Source organism: Daphnia pulex, chromosome 5 (genome assembly GCF_021134715.1).
Source record: "Daphnia pulex isolate KAP4 chromosome 5, ASM2113471v1".
Lineage (NCBI taxonomy): Eukaryota > Metazoa > Arthropoda > Branchiopoda > Diplostraca > Daphniidae > Daphnia > Daphnia pulex.
Window position 1 is genome coordinate 10,034,522 of NC_060021.1, and position 13,225 is coordinate 10,047,746.

At 39.4% G+C, this 13,225-nt stretch overlaps 6 long non-coding RNA genes across 11 annotated transcripts; 3 read left to right on the forward strand and 3 right to left on the reverse strand.

Moving 5' to 3' along the window:
- Positions 1 to 3,081: 3,081 nt before the first annotated feature.
- Positions 3,082 to 4,038, forward strand: LOC124194494. The gene is made up of 4 exons (XR_006874835.1): positions 3,082 to 3,121; positions 3,178 to 3,293; positions 3,395 to 3,677; positions 3,752 to 4,038. It is a non-coding gene; the product is annotated as an uncharacterized LOC124194494 (long non-coding RNA).
- A 208-nt stretch (positions 4,039 to 4,246) lies between these two features.
- On the forward strand, positions 4,247 to 5,352 carry LOC124194497. The gene is made up of 3 exons (XR_006874841.1): positions 4,247 to 4,305; positions 4,405 to 4,726; positions 4,786 to 5,352. It is a non-coding gene; the product is annotated as an uncharacterized LOC124194497 (long non-coding RNA).
- A 44-nt stretch (positions 5,353 to 5,396) lies between these two features.
- Positions 5,397 to 6,248, reverse strand: LOC124194495. Its single transcript, XR_006874836.1, has 3 exons — positions 6,124 to 6,248; positions 5,926 to 6,063; positions 5,397 to 5,706 (listed from the first exon to the last, which is right to left on the reverse strand). It is a non-coding gene; the product is annotated as an uncharacterized LOC124194495 (long non-coding RNA).
- Positions 6,249 to 6,290: 42 nt separating this feature from the next.
- Positions 6,291 to 8,421, forward strand: LOC124194496. Of its 4 annotated transcripts, XR_006874840.1 has the most exons (8): positions 6,291 to 6,380; positions 6,477 to 6,583; positions 6,685 to 6,741; positions 6,802 to 6,944; positions 7,007 to 7,137; positions 7,262 to 7,562; positions 7,623 to 7,760; positions 7,983 to 8,421. It is a non-coding gene; the product is annotated as an uncharacterized LOC124194496 (long non-coding RNA). The 4 variants fall into 4 exon arrangements; XR_006874838.1 differs by having other exon boundaries at positions 6,327 to 6,583; positions 6,663 to 6,741; XR_006874837.1 differs by having other exon boundaries at positions 6,327 to 6,583.
- A 277-nt stretch (positions 8,422 to 8,698) lies between these two features.
- LOC124194498 lies at positions 8,699 to 10,924 on the reverse strand. 3 transcript variants are annotated; one of them, XR_006874843.1, is made up of 4 exons: positions 10,713 to 10,865; positions 9,701 to 10,611; positions 9,285 to 9,602; positions 8,699 to 9,219 (listed from the first exon to the last, which is right to left on the reverse strand). It is a non-coding gene; the product is annotated as an uncharacterized LOC124194498 (long non-coding RNA). The 3 variants fall into 3 exon arrangements; XR_006874844.1 differs by lacking the exons at positions 8,699 to 9,219; positions 9,285 to 9,602 and adding an exon at positions 10,885 to 10,924 and having other exon boundaries at positions 9,968 to 10,254; positions 10,329 to 10,603; positions 10,713 to 10,828; XR_006874842.1 differs by lacking the exons at positions 8,699 to 9,219; positions 9,285 to 9,602 and having other exon boundaries at positions 9,968 to 10,254; positions 10,329 to 10,603; positions 10,713 to 10,864.
- Positions 10,925 to 11,107: 183 nt separating this feature from the next.
- Positions 11,108 to 13,184, reverse strand: LOC124194499. The gene is made up of 3 exons (XR_006874845.1): positions 12,846 to 13,184; positions 12,613 to 12,782; positions 11,108 to 11,456 (listed from the first exon to the last, which is right to left on the reverse strand). It is a non-coding gene; the product is annotated as an uncharacterized LOC124194499 (long non-coding RNA).
- Between the last annotated feature and the right edge of the window lie 41 nt (positions 13,185 to 13,225).

Genomic DNA, 13,225 nt, shown 5'->3' on the forward strand with positions numbered 1-13,225 from the left:
CCAACAGTTGCTTGAAAATTTGGCCAAGACCGAATTTGGAAAACCCCTTTTGTCAAAAGCAATACAATTTGAGGCAGATGGTTCTCACGGTTCAGTTGACAAACGAGCATTAGGTGCATAATGTTATACCGCCTTGTTTTTGTCATAAAACACACTAATGATTTGTTACATTTTAGGCAAAAACAAATCCTTTCTGGATCTTGATGAAGAAGTGGAGCCCTAGAGATACCTTTGAGAAATCAAAGTTGAGAAAGAAGAGAACAAACTTATTCCACACCCTGCAAGACTGTCATGTTGATTTACAGGGAATGTTCTGGCGGATTCCCCATCAAATAGAAATAGTCATGTTAGTGCTGCTTTTATATTTTACTATTTGCTTTGTGGTTACTTTTATCGTTAAATTTTATGGCTATTATCATCTGTCCTGATGATACAATCCGTTAAAGAGATGCAGAGTGAAGTTCTTTTTCCCAGTTCGGAGCAAATCTTTTTTGAAAAACTTCCCCTAAAATAGTATCTGAACTTGCTTCAGTGGCCGTGCTCCCTTTTTGCTCCATAGACCGAGGCGGGAAGTTAGTTCCTCATTTGAATCTCTTCGACTTTTTCGTAGCTTACTACAACTGTTACTAAAAAAAAATCTCGATAATTGCAAGGTGGCTATCAATACTACTGTCTCATCAAGATATTGCATTAGCATAAATAGATCAATTGGATCATAGGCATTTCAAGTTTTTACGTCAAGTTGCTGAATAGACAACACTTTTTTTAGCTAACGATTCTCGTTGCATTCTTGAGTAAATATTGTCATGAAATTTATCCAGCTAAAGTTTTCGGTGACATGGGTGCCTGTCGGTGCCTGTGACAATTGGGATAAAATGGTCCAATAATCCAATAGGGCAACCTGTATCTTTCAAAACCAAGGAAATCCTATTAGCAATGTAGTTATTTTGACAAACTTTTGTTTTTATTACTGTGATATTTAAGGTGGTATAGTATTATTAGGTAGGACATTTCCGGAAAAAATGGTTTCTCATTTGTTTCTATTGGTTGCTATTGTTATATTGTTTTAGTATTAGTTCTCATGACTAAAACAAATCCTAGCTCACACCCCCAGTAAAAAGGATAACCTAGTCCTAGTGATGGCAACCTAGTTTTTTTTGAAAACTAGGTATTACTATTACTAAATACCTAGTATTTTAGAAAAAGTAGGTATTACTAGGTTATTATACCTAGTATCAAAATAAATTCAACTAGGTATCGGGAAAAAAAACTAGGTTTTTACTATTACTAGGTATAAACTAGGTAACTAGGTAAAGTACCTAACTAGGTAAAAATACCTAGTTACCTAGTTACCTAGTTTGGATATTTCTCTGTTTATACTTCCAAATTACATAAAAAACACAAATACAACAACTTGCAACTGAATTTTTTCTTTTTATTGCAATTTCTGTCCCGCTAAGATCAATGATAGGATAGAAAGGACTAACGACTAAGCGATAAGAACGGAAATTGAAAATTAGAGACTGAGAATTCAGATTCAGAAGTCAAAGTTTTTGTTGAATCGGCAAAGTGTTTGATTCTACCAAGACAGGGGAGACATTTCTTTTCTTGCCTTTGCAAGAACGACCACTACACGAAAAAAGACGCTCTGCAGAGGCAGAAGTAGCTGGCATGGCGAGATACTGCAAAGCAATCGGCGACAACTTAAATAGGAAATCTCCCAGACTTTTCTCTCCAGAAAACGAAGGGGTCCACTTCCTCATGAAAATCTCCTTTGTTTAGTGTTTCAGTTTTAGTTTTTCAGTGATTCAGGATTTCAGTCTACCATAAACCATACGTTTGACTTTGAATTCAAGAAACAATGGCTGCCGGCCGGGCCTGTGATTTCTGATGCCTGTCTAGTGTCTACCAGAAACGACCAGAAAGCAGAGAAGCTTACTAAAATTAAATAAAAGCATAGTTGCCATTTATTTGACAATGCTGCAAAAAAATGGAAAATACCTAGGTAATTACCTAGGTAATCATTTTTCAAAAACTAGGTATTACTATTACTAGGTATACCTAGTAATAGATTTTTTCCCGAAAACTAGGTAAAAGTAGCTGAAAAAAAACTAGGTATTACTAGGTAACTAGGTAATACTAGGTATTACTAACCTAGTAATGCCACCACTACCTAGTCCGTGTTTGTAATTCTGTTTCATAAAGTTTCTTTAAATTCAAACAAACCTACAATTACAAACTTTAGAAAGTGATATATGAGGGCCGGGCTGGCACTTTTAAAGTTGCAAACTAAACCTTTTATTACATTTTCTTTAAAATTAGCATTAATCTTTCAAGTCAGCTTTGATACACAATCTAAAGTTTTTGAGCTAGGGTCGGTCATAAAAAGTGCGTTTTATGGCAGATTTGCGTTTGCGAGTGTCTAAAGACTGGGTCTAAAGAACTGAATTAGGATTGCTGTCGAGTTCCAACGCAGACAATAATAAACGAAAGTTTTGATATCGAAATTCCAGTTTGATGCAACCAATTATTTTTAATGTGTTTTACAGGATGTAAAGGAATTACCCATTCATGTCAACAAACAGACCGTCTTCGTCACACCTGAATAAGAGTGAAAGCAATAAGTCCGAAGTCGTACAAGATTTCCATCGTGGCCCCAATTCGTCGGCTTGGATTTAACCATTTATCAAACCTCTCTTCAAAAGAATGTCGGTTTTTTGGTATTCATTTTGATATTGGTTGTTGTAGACCCATTCCCCAGATGTATTCCCATTCCCCAGCAACGTAAACCTGCAGAAGGAAAGGCCAGTTTTCATGGCCTTCATACTCGAAGGTCACGGAGATTCATTACGTTAAAAGTGTCATAGTGTAGAGGTTGGGTGAGAACGGGATGTGTTTCATCATAATCAAGCAGGTATAATAGCCGCAAGGCTCAGCCATTTGGTATTCATTTTGATATTTGTTGTTGTAGACCCATCCCCAGCAACGCCAACCTAAAGAAGAAAAGGCCAGTTTTCATTTTCTTCATGCTCGAAGGTCACGGAGATCATTACATAAAACGTATCATGCGACGGCGGAGAGGTTGGGTGAGAAAGCTACGTGTTTCATCATTATCAAACAGGTAAAATACCCGCAAGGCTTAAGAGGTGAGGGTGATCAAAAAAATCGTATAAAAAGGAGAGAGAAAAGGCCAGAGACATCAGTCGAGTGAGCATCTCCGACACGGCAACAACTGCTGTGGCCTATCTGTCACCATCTGCCTTCTTCACTGTATTGCCAGTTAGCACCCATGGGTAAATATTCTGTTTTTTACATTGAGATTGTTATCAATCCTACTGTTTTCTTTTTTTAAGCATGTATTTAATATTTATGTTTGAATTTGTTAACTGTCTAGATAATAAGGTGTCGTATGCTGTTGGGTGTTGTATCGTTGATGGCTGGGTCGACCACTGGTGTACCGATGTCCTTACTACACAAAAGCAACTAACGCAACGACCAGTTACTGTACCGAGGTCTACAAGTACAACACTACTAAAGCACCGGAGTCCACAACTCACGCTGCCCCGATCCACTACAGTGACGCCCTGAAGTATTACTCTGCCCCGAGTTACTACACCACCAAGGGGACGGAGCAGGACTGCGCATGCTGCCCCATTCTACTACACCAAGGCTCCCAGGTATTACTCTGTTCTCAGCTACTTATTGCACCTATTTTCCTAAATACTACTCTGTTCTCATCTGCTACACCGAGGCTCATGCTGATAACTCCACCAAATCGGTCGAATACTACACCGAAGCGGCAAAGTACTTCTCTGCCCCGATCTACACAACCACAACTGAGGCGGCCAAGGATGACGCAGTCCAGACTTACTACACAGAAGCTGCCCTTTCGTGCTACGTTGAACAGAAATACTACACTGATGCTCCAGTCTACTACACCACGACCTACGCTACACCGCAGCCCCGAAGTACTACACCGAAGAAGCTGCCTAATCCCCAACAACAGCGTATGCTGCCTAGTTTACTACACCGAGGCTCCCAAGTACTACATCACTAAGTCACCGGAATTCTACACGTCTATGTATGCTGCCCATGCCTACTACACCGAGGCGCCGCATTACTACAACACTGAAGCGCTCAAGTACAGCACTACAACCTACGCTGCCCCGAGCTACTACACCTACGTCCCGAAGTATTACTGTGCTTAAAAGGAGTCGTCTGGAAAAAAAGAAGTCGTGTCCGAACTGCAGTGCTCCATCTGTCACCAACTGCATTCCTCATCGTGTAACCAATTCGCCGTTATGGGTAAATATTCTTATTTTTGAGTTTTGTATCTATTTTTTTTTTTTTTTGTTAATATACCTGTTAATATTTAATAGTAATGCTAATTTATTTAATGTTTAGTATGGGCGTATGGCGTTGTGCTCCTGTTGGTTGTTGTATCGTTGATGGGTGGGTCGACTGCTGGTGTAGCGATGTGTCCTTGGTATGGTGGAAACCGAACTACAATGCCGCCGCCGTTCTACACAACTTACGCAACGACCAGTTCCTGCACCGAGGTCATCAAGTACTACACTAGTAAAGCAACGGAGTTTTAGACCACAACTTACGCCGCCCCGAGCCACTACACTGAAGCATTACTCTGTCCTGAGTTACTACACAATCTAGGCGATGGAGTGCTACATGGATACGTATGCTGCCCATCCTACTACACCGAGGCTCCTAAGTATTACTGTTCTCAGCTACTTATTGCACAAATTTTCCTAAATACCACTCTGTTCCCAGGTGCTACACCGAGGCTCCCGCTGATTACTCCACCATAACGGTCGAATACTACACCGAAGCGGCAAAGTACTTCTCTGCCCTGATCTACACAACCACAACTGAGGCGGCTAAGTATTACGCGTCCGGAGTTGCTACGCAGAAGCTGCCCTTTCGTGCTGCTTTGAACAGAAATACTACACTGATGCTCCAGTCTACCATACCACGACCGACGCTACACCTAGCTACAACACGGCAGCCCCCAAGTACTACACCGAAGAAGTCGCCTATTACACAACTACGTACCCTGCCTAGTTTACTACATCGAGGAATTTAAGTATTACCCTGCTCCTAAGTATTCCTAAACTGAGGTTCATATTTATTGCAATTATCTCAATTATGCCACCATTACTCATGTTGCTCCGACCATTACACCGAAATTCTTAAGTATTTTTCTGGATGTGTTGAAAGATTTGATGGAATAAAAAATGATTGATAAATCATAAGTTCATGTCTCTAATACATTTACTGCTGCTGATTACAAATATTCCAAATGTTATGTAAACTGACAAATAATAAAATTTGCAAAATTCAACTATAAAATACCAAGATTTTCTTTAAAAAAAGACCAAGAGTATTTTGCTAATTCCAGTTTATTGCCTCAATCGAATACCGCATAATTATATGAATACTCGAATGTCAACAGATAAAATTTTTTTGTCAGCACACAGTTAACACAGAACAATTTCATAGCATGGATGAAAAAACAACCTAAATTTTTAAATCAGGAACCCAGATGGAACAGCTCAGCTACAACAGCACAACAACTTCTAGATTACACTTAAACCGCATGCTGCATACAATAGTTCAATCTGTCTTCGTCACACCTTTCACCATTTGGTTGCAACAAGGTAACCAACAGCGTTGAAGAAGTGTTTGTTAAACCTATTTAAGAAAAGAAAATTACTTTCGGAAACACAACTGTGTACACATGCATACTCATTGTAACAAAAGAATACAAAGTGTAACAGAAAACTACGCAGTCCAACAGAATAACTTTAATATCTGATAAAAAATTTCTATAGTAGCGGAGCAAATTGGGCTACTCTCTAGTCATGTTAACTAAATCTGTACTTTTGTAAGACATTTGATTAAAATAATTACTTTTTGCTGTTGCATGGAATGAGACGTACGTCTAAGGCAGGCAGCGAGACACACGAGGCACGCTATTTCAGAAATGTACTGGCACTTCCAAGTCAGAGTTGAATGATTTGGCAACTTGGTTTCTACGTGCTAAATCACCTGTAAAATTTCACATCAACATTTTACATTCAATAGCAATAGGAAATTAACAATAAATACTTTTTAATTTTCATCGTGGGAAACGTCACAACCGACAACCCATTTCTGCTGCGTCTTGGAACAAAATGGCTGTTCCTGGCGAACAAGCGTGAAGCCTGAAGCGTCCCTCTCTGAAGACACTCGCGCTATCTGGTGGACATTATTTCAGCCACTTATTCACAGCCACCTGTTGACAGCCATTACTCATTAGATAATTGTGTTGAGTTGTTGTCAAAAGTTTTCCTATTTTTCCATGAAAATTACCCATGAATTCATAAGTAAATTCAAGTTCGTTTCTGTGCTAATTGTTTGTGATGTGATTTATTCCGTATGTGTGCTGGATTAAATTCAAAATTCCTCAATCTAACCTGTAGGAAGGAACTGGAAAGGAAACAGTGGCATACAGTTGCCTACCATCACTAACACCAACTCTTTTATTAAAAATCTTCGTTCTGCTGAATGCATCATGCAGTTAATACAGGTAAAAACCAAAAATGTATTTGTCACAATTTTTTTTAATACTTGTTCCCAGACTTAGTTAATATTCGTCTAATTATCAGCATTTTCTATTGATCTTGGTAGGTCACTACCCCAGTGTGGACATGTTTGTTTTTCAACAAATAATTCATTGACATACAAGTATTCTTCTTTCGGTTTTAAACTGTTATTTGATGTCATAGTTTGTATTTTCTGTCATAGGGAAAACTATGAAAAATATCATATCATCTTGGCCATGGGTAATCTTCAGGTTTATTGCAGCAGCTTAAGAGAAGAATATGAACAAATGCAGGGCAAATACCAACATGTGTTGTATTTTTCTGAATGTTAAACACAAGCAGTAGGTAGCCATTAACTTTAGTTTATCTGATTAATGTTGGAATATTTATTGACATATTTTCTTTAGATTCAACATGACTAACTGTTTGATGCCAAAGTTGGTTGGAACTCAACTCACTGTACGTACTCTAACACAGATAACTGGTGCTGTTGCCTTTCAGCCACAGGCAGGAAAATCATTCTTTTCTTCAGAAAATTGTAAGTTTAATTTTTTGTCTTGACCCCCCCCCCCAACACTTTCTGTTAATATTATAGATTTTTATGTTGAAAGAGTTACAAAGTGTGAAAAGCTAACTAAAAACTTTGTGTATTTGTGTCATAGGGAAAGCTGCTGGAGTAATCTGGTGTTCATGCTCATTTGATTCATTTCGTGCCAGCTAGTGAAAGCCGAAAGGCATGTCAATTCAATTGAGTTGCTCCGTGCTGTCTCGAAGCAAGCAATCCAGCCGTTGCGTTCAGTCATTTGGAACAGGAATCTAATGGCTGTGAATAAGTGGCTGAAATAATGTCCACCAGGTGGCGCGAGTGTATTCAGGGACAGGGAAGCACATCGGCCATTTTGTTCCAAGACGCAGCAGAAATGGGTTGTGAGTTGTGACGTTTCTCACGATGAAAATTAAAAGGTATTTATTGCTAATTTCCTACTGTTATTGAATGTAATATGTTGATGTGAAAATTTACAGGTGATTTAGCACGTAGAAACCAAGTTGCCAAATCATTCAGCTCGGACTTGGAAGTGTCTGTACATTTCCGAAATGGCGTGCCTCGTGTGTCTCGCTGCCTGTTCTTAGACGTACATCTCATCACTTTAACAGCAAAAAGTAATTATTTTCATCAAATGTCTTACAAAAGTACAGATTTAGATAACATGACTAGAGAGTAGCCCAATTTGCTCCGCTACTTTAGAAAATTTTGAATCAGACATCAAAAGTTATTCTGTTGAACTGCGTAGTTTTCTGTTACACTTTGTATTCTTTTGTTATAATGAGTATGCATGTGTACACAGTTTTGTTTCTCGAAAATAATTTTCTTTTTTTAAACAGGTATAACAAACACTTCTTTAACGCTGGTGGTTGCCTTGTTGCAGCAAAATGGTGAACGGTGTGATGAAGACACACTGAACTTTGTATGCAGCATGCGGTCACAGTGTAATCCAGAAGTTGCTGTGCTGTTGTAGCTGAGCTGTTCCATCTGGGTTCCTGACTTAAAAATTTTGGTTTTGCTGTTTGTGTTTTCAACCATGCCATAAGAAATTGCTTTGCGAGAGATATTTTGTGTTGCTGAGTTCAAAGTTTGATCTGTTGTCTTTTGAGTCTTCATTCAATCATGCAGTATATGACTGAGGCAATCTGATCAATATCAGGTTTGACACAGTCGAGAACTGCTAGATAAAACAAGCTTTCTGCTCCAAACAAATAATGACTTGCATATATCTTGCATCATGTTATTATCGCGGTAGAGAAAGCGACAGGCCCCCCCCCCTGGGGGCCACAGGAAAAATAAATGAATGTAAATATTATAAAAATAAAATTTTTTGCAATAAAATTTTCGAACTAATTTTTTCTCGATAAATTTTTTAAAACTTTGTGCAGGGGGAATTTTTTTAAATTTTTTTTCAAAAAGAAAAGTCTGGACTTAGCAGAAATAATTAGGTGTGTGGACTTTGATTTTGGAAAAATATTGATTGTTGGACTTTATTTTTCATGATAGAAAACAATTTATAAAAAGGAAAGTTTGAATGTTATTGAAATGTAGAACATGAGTTTGAATTTTTATTGTATTTTGCAAGATTTGTAAGTTTACATAGCACTCAGAAATATTTTCTCATATCATGCAATTATCAGCAGCAGGAAAGGTACTTCAGGAGAAAATAGAGACATGCACTTGTGATTTATCAATCAATCTTGTATTTCAGCAATCTTTCAACATATCCAGAGAAATACTTCAGAACTTCAGTGTAAAGGTTGGAGCAGCGTAAGTAGTGGTGACATAATCGGGAGAATTGCAATAAATATGAACCTCAGTTTGGTAGTTGTTTGGAGCAGAGTAATACTTATTCTTCGATGTAGTAAACTAGGCGGCTTCTTCGGTGTAGTACTTGATGTCTGCTGTGTTGCAGCTAGGTGTAGCGTGGGTCATGGTGAGGTAGACTGGAGCATCAGTGTAGTATTCCTGTTCAACGTAGCACGAAAGAGCAGCTTTGGTGTAGAAGTCGGAACAGCGTCAACCTTGGCCGCCTCAGTTGTGGTTGAGTAATCAGCGGTAGCCTTGGTGTAGCACCTGGGAACAGAGTAGTATTTAGGAAAATTTGTGCAGTAAGTAGCTGAGAACAGAGTAATACTTACAAGCCTCGGTGTAGTAGGATGGGCAGCATACGTATCCATGTAGCACTCCATCGCCTAGATTGTGTAGTAACTCAGGACAGAGTAATGCTTCAGTGTAGTGGCTCGGGGCGGCGTAAGTTGTGGTCTAAAACTCCGTTGCTTTACTAGTGTAGTACTTGATGACCTCGGTGCAGGAACTGGTCGTTGCGTAAGTTGTGTAGAACGGCGGCGGCATTGTAGTTCGGTTTCCACCATACCAAGGACACATCGCTACACCAGCAGTCGACCCACCCATCAACGATACAACAACCAACAGGAGCACAACGCCATACGCCCATACTAAACATTAAATAAATTAGCAATACTATTAAATATTAACAGGTATATTAACAAAAAAAAAAAAAATAGATACAAAACTCAAAAATAAGAATATTTACCCATAACGGCGAATTGGTTACACGATGAGGAATGCAGTTGGTGACAGATGGAGCACTGCAGTTCGGACACGACTTCTTTTTTTCCAGACGACTCCTTTTAAGCACAGTAATACTTCGGGACGTAGGTGTAGTAGCTCGGGGCAGCGTAGGTTGTAGTGCTGTACTTGAGCGCTTCAGTGTTGTAGTAATGCGGCGCCTCGGTGTAGTAGGCATGGGCAGCATACATAGACGTGTAGAATTCCGGTGACTTAGTGATGTAGTACTTGGGAGCCTCGGTGTAGTAAACTAGGCAGCATACGCTGTTGTTGGGGATTAGGCAGCTTCTTCGGTGTAGTACTTCGGGGCTGCGGTGTAGCGTAGGTCGTGGTGTAGTAGACTGGAGCATCAGTGTAGTATTTCTGTTCAACGTAGCACGAAAGGGCAGCTTCTGTGTAGTAAGTCTGGACTGCGTCATCCTTGGCCGCCTCAGTTGTGGTTGTGTAGATCGGGGCAGAGAAGTACTTTGCCGCTTCGGTGTAGTATTCGACCGATTTGGTGGAGTTATCAGCATGAGCCTCGGTGTAGCAGATGAGAACAGAGTAGTATTTAGGAAAATAGGTGCAATAAGTAGCTGAGAACAGAGTAATACCTGGGAGCCTTGGTGTAGTAGAATGGGGCAGCATGCGCAGTCCTGCTCCGTCCCCTTGGTGGTGTAGTAACTCGGGGCAGAGTAATACTTCAGGGCGTCACTGTAGTGGATCGGGGCAGCGTGAGTTGTGGACTCCGGTGCTTTAGTAGTGTTGTACTTGTAGACCTCGGTACAGTAACTGGTCGTTGCGTTAGTTGCTTTTGTGTAGTAAGGACATCGGTACACCAGTGGTCGACCCAGCCATCAACGATACAACACCCAACAGCATACGACACCTTATTATCTAGACAGTTAACAAATTCAAACATAAATATTAAATACATGCTTAAAAAAAGAAAACAGTAGGATTGATAACAATCTCAATGTAAAAAACAGAATATTTACCCATGGGTGCTAACTGGCAATACAGTGAAGAAGGCAGATGGTGACAGATAGGCCACAGCAGTTGTTGCCGTGTCGGAGATGCTCACTCGACTGATGTCTCTGGCCTTTTCTCTCTCCTTTTTATACGATTTTTTTGATCACCCTCACCTCTTAAGCCTTGCGGGTATTTTACCTGTTTGATAATGATGAAACACGTAGCTTTCTCACCCAACCTCTCCGCCGTCGCATGATACGTTTTATGTAATGATCTCCGTGACCTTCGAGCATGAAGAAAATGAAAACTGGCCTTTTCTTCTTTAGGTTGGCGTTGCTGGGGATGGGTCTACAACAACAAATATCAAAATGAATACCAAATGGCTGAGCCTTGCGGCTATTATACCTGCTTGATTATGATGAAACACATCCCGTTCTCACCCAACCTCTACACTATGACACTTTTAACGTAATGAATCTCCGTGACCTTCGAGTATGAAGGCCATGAAAACTGGCCTTTCCTTCTGCAGGTTTACGTTGCTGGGGAATGGGAATACATCTGGGGAATGGGTCTACAACAACCAATATCAAAATGAATACCAAAAAACCGACATTCTTTTGAAGAGAGGTTTGATAAATGGTTAAATCCAAGCCGACGAATTGGGGCCACGATGGAAATCTTGTACGACTTCGGACTTATTGCTTTCACTCTTATTCAGGTGTGACGAAGACGGTCTGTTTGTTGACATGAATGGGTAATTCCTTTACATCCTGTAAAACACATTAAAAATAATTGGTTGCATCAAACTGGAATTTCGATATCAAAACTTTCGTTTATTATTGTCTGCGTTGGAACTCGACAGCAATCCTAATTCAGTTCTTTAGACCCAGTCTTTAGACACTCGCAAACGCAAATCTGCCATAAAACGCACTTTTTATGACCGACCCTAGCTCAAAAACTTTAGATTGTGTATCAAAGCTGACTTGAAAGATTAATGCTAATTTTAAAGAAAATGTAATAAAAGGTTTAGTTTGCAACTTTAAAAGTGCCAGCCCGGCCTCATATATCACTTTCTAAAGTTTGTAATTGTAGGTTTGTTTGAATTTAAAGAAACTTTATGAAACAGAATTACAAACACGGACTAGGTTATCCTTTTTACTGGGGGTGTGAGCTAGGATTTGTTTTAGTCATGAGAACTAATACTAAAACAATATAACAATAGCAACCAATAGAAACAAATGAGAAACCATTTTTTCCGGAAATGTCCTACCTAATAATACTATACCACCTTAAATATCACAGTAATAAAAACAAAAGTTTGTCAAAATAACTACATTGCTAATAGGATTTCCTTGGTTTTGAAAGATACAGGTTGCCCTATTGGATTATTGGACCATTTTATCCCAATTGTCACAGGCACCGACAGGCACCCATGTCACCGAAAACTTTAGCTGGATAAATTTCATGACAATATTTACTCAAGAATGCAACGAGAATCGTTAGCTAAAAAAAGTGTTGTCTATTCAGCAACTTGACGTAAAAACTTGAAATGCCTATGATCCAATTGATCTATTTATGCTAATGCAATATCTTGATGAGACAGTAGTATTGATAGCCACCTTGCAATTATCGAGATTTTTTTTTAGTAACAGTTGTAGTAAGCTACGAAAAAGTCGAAGAGATTCAAATGAGGAACTAACTTCCCGCCTCGGTCTATGGAGCAAAAAGGGAGCACGGCCACTGAAGCAAGTTCAGATACTATTTTAGGGGAAGTTTTTCAAAAAAGATTTGCTCCGAACTGGGAAAAAGAACTTCACTCTGCATCTCTTTAACGGATTGTATCATCAGGACAGATGATAATAGCCATAAAATTTAACGATAAAAGTAACCACAAAGCAAATAGTAAAATATAAAAGCAGCACTAACATGACTATTTCTATTTGATGGGGAATCCGCCAGAACATTCCCTGTAAATCAACATGACAGTCTTGCAGGGTGTGGAATAAGTTTGTTCTCTTCTTTCTCAACTTTGATTTCTCAAAGGTATCTCTAGGGCTCCACTTCTTCATCAAGATCCAGAAAGGATTTGTTTTTGCCTAAAATGTAACAAATCATTAGTGTGTTTTATGACAAAAACAAGGCGGTATAACATTATGCACCTAATGCTCGTTTGTCAACTGAACCGTGAGAACCATCTGCCTCAAATTGTATTGCTTTTGACAAAAGGGGTTTTCCAAATTCGGTCTTGGCCAAATTTTCAAGCAACTGTTGGAATCGATGGGGCTGCTCGAGTAAAATCACGTCTTACGGTCTTCCCTATCATTAATTTCTTCACCGCCGTCAATTTCTCCACAACGAGATGTCACATTCTAGTTTTGTACTGCACGAATTGTTGACGTTATTTATGGCACTCCTTTAACATGGTAATGGCCTAATGGGCCCGTTAGCCGTTAACCCAACCCTACCTCGCAATGTGTGTCGCCATTTGTTTTGAGCAGACGACAATTTTCCATGACTACCGCGAGATGGAGCACAATTC